The following is a 3,215-nucleotide window of genomic DNA, read 5'->3' on the forward strand; positions in this document are numbered from 1 at the left end:
AAATAAAAGGTTTAACTTTTATTTAATCAGTTCTGGGTATGGATTTTATTTTAACCACCAAATTTAGAAAAATAAAAATAGCAGGTAGTCAATGTAAAATGAATCAACTGTTCCACAGATATGTATATACACAGAGGGTGCCAAAACATGTATACACATTTTAAGAAAGGAAAGAAACTATTAAAATTGTAATACTCAATATATACCAATAACAAAAGATGAATACAATCCATATTTGACTTCTGCAATTACAAGAGATGCTCAAAGTGGTTACCATAAGAGTCCAGACACTTCTGATTATGACAGACTACTACTTGAGCATCATTGACCAAAGTGTCAACTTGTATACATTTTTTGGCACCCATGTATACACACATGACTTGTATTCATCTTTTGTTATCAGTATATATTGAGTATTACAATTTTAATAGTTTTTTCTTTCGTAAAATGTGTATACATTTTTTGGGCATTCTCTGTATATATATAGAGAGATATAGATAGATATAGATGATATAGATATATAGAAGTTGAATAGATTTTATAGTCATGTAGTTCTAGGTAAATGTTTTTGGAATATGTACCAATAAAGTGCTTAGTTTGATATCAAATGAAAATGAAAATTTTCCCAGATTCAGCAGATATGTTGCAGTAGTATTTTTTTCAATGAAGAAATCTAGAGTGTACTGTCATTTCTGTGTATATCAAGTCAGTTGAAATGACTTTTAGCATTAAGATCACATTTGGTCTCTACAACATCCAGCCTCAAACTGCAGTAAGAAAATCACAACTGTCCACTATTTCTTCCTTTCTTTTATACTCTCCATACTATTTGTCCATTGCTATATAACAGAAGTGTGGGGCTCACCCATATATTTCTCTGTGACTCAGCTCCACTAGCAACGTCAGTGCCAGTTAACTTAGCACAAAGTAGCAATGTTTAGACCTGGCACATTTTAAAAATTGGGAAAATACCTCTATTTGAGAGTTTGAGGACCACAAACATATTTTAGTCAGGCTCACTTTATCTCATAATTAAATGAGATTACTAAAAGAGGTCTTTCTAGGACTTTTTGTTGTTGTTTCTTTGAATATTATCACATATTTTAAATATATGAACCATAGTTTCTATTGTTAAAAAAACAAAAAGCACTGCAAAGTAGCCTCCTCTCTCAATAATAGTTCTTGAATACTACCACATGCAAATCAGGTTGCAAATCTATACCATTTAAGCTGAACTTGAGACCCAATAAATTAGTCTATTTATAAGTTGCTAAAAAATAGTCACATATGAATATGTGGATATGTAGAGAAAGGCATGGGAAGAAGACAAAAAATGATGTCATCCTAAATGTCATAAAAAAAACCTTAAATTGTACAAACATTAATATCTACTTTTCCTATACTGTTTGAAATCTTTGTCTTATTTAAAAAATAATTTTGAAGAGAAGTTATAATTATACAATGGATGGTGTACAACTATCAAGAAGAATAAGTAGAAAAGTAACAGCATAGAAAAATATTTACACGATATTAAATGAAAGGGAGTTATAAAATAATGTGAATATTACAGTTCCATATTTGCTAAAATATAGTCATATAAATAAATTAAAATAATTAACATCAGGGTTTCCGATCAAGATGCCAGAGTAGATAAATGCTGTGCTTACGTCCTCCCATGACCACATCAAAATTACAACTAAAGTACAGAACAACATCATTGAGAATGGTCTGAAGTCTAGCTGAACAGAAGTACTATAACTAAAGATATATAGAAGGCATGTCAAGGCTAGTAGGAGGGGCGGGGATGCAGAATGGACTGGCCCTGCACTCACATCCGTGCTGTGGACTTTGCTGTTAAAAATCAGTAGACACATCTCAGCTGCAGAGGTCTGCACTAAAGAGCAAGAGGTCCCAGCCACACTCCAGGCTCCCCAGCTCAGGATTTCATTGCTGGAAAAAGAAGTGCCCATAAATGATATCTGTGAAAACCAGCAGAGGTTGTGGCTGAGTGAGACAGAGAGCTGCTGGAGTCCCAGGCATTTCTCTTAAAAGGCCCATGCATGGACTTACTCACTGATGGTTTCACTCATTCTGACCTCCAGTGCTGGGGGAGCAACTCCAAAGTCGCCAGGAACATATGAGGAGGGATTGAATTGTCTGGATTTAAGGTGAGGGCTGGAGTGGCAGCTTTCTCCCAGACGGAGGGGCTAGCAGAATCTATTGTTCCTTTGTTGAGCACTGCCACCACCCAGCATACAGGCAAGCACTACATCTCAGACTCCATCAACTTAGCTAACACCATTCACCCCACCCTGGTGATTCTCTGAGACCATGCCCCACCCAACTTGTGTGCCCACTCAAGCCACTTCCAGTGCCTTTTTCATACAAATGTCCTGTCTTAGTTCATGCTGTAGACTTTACTAAAATCTCTCAAAGGTTCACAAACCCCAAACAAACAGCATCTGGCCCAGGCATGCCCCATACCACTTGCTAAGCAGCTTCAAGCACAGCACTAGCAGCAACCAACCTCAATTCCCAGCTTAGCCTCTTTCAGGTACCTTCAAGCACAGCACAAGTAGCAACCAACTGCAGATCACTTTGTAACTCATACCAAATGGCCCTGGGCAGGGCACAGACACTGGCTGAACTTGGTGTGCACCAGAGCCACTCTCAAGAGGCTCCAGAACCAACACACCCAGTGGCCATTTTCAGACCACACCAGAGCACCACCCAACCACCTCAACAAATGGCACACCCAAAGGGCAAGCTGGACAGGCATCAGAGCCCCACTAAAGTGAATCCTGCTCAACAGGGTCGGCCCCTGCACAATAGCTTCTCCTCTATAGTCATGGCCACTCCTCACAACCAATCGGCCTGAAAGTTAATCACTCCCATTGATGCGCCAACAGCATTCAAGGTTCAACTACAACAGGAGGGCACACACAGCCCACAAAAGGGACACTCCTGGAGCACCATACTCAGGTCACCAGGGAGACTACACCACTGGGACGCACAGGACAACTACTACATAAGGCCAATCTACTAAGACTGGGAGACATAACAGGTCTACCAAATACATGGAAACAAAAACTGAGAGATAGCCAAATGTGGAGACAAAGAAACATACCCCAAATGAAAAAAACAAAATGAAACTCCAAAAAAATAAGTAAATAAAACAGAGACAAGCAATCTACCAGATGCAGAGTTCAAAACAC

Source organism: Rhinolophus ferrumequinum, chromosome X (assembly GCF_004115265.2).
Source record: "Rhinolophus ferrumequinum isolate MPI-CBG mRhiFer1 chromosome X, mRhiFer1_v1.p, whole genome shotgun sequence".
Lineage (NCBI taxonomy): Eukaryota > Metazoa > Chordata > Mammalia > Chiroptera > Rhinolophidae > Rhinolophus > Rhinolophus ferrumequinum.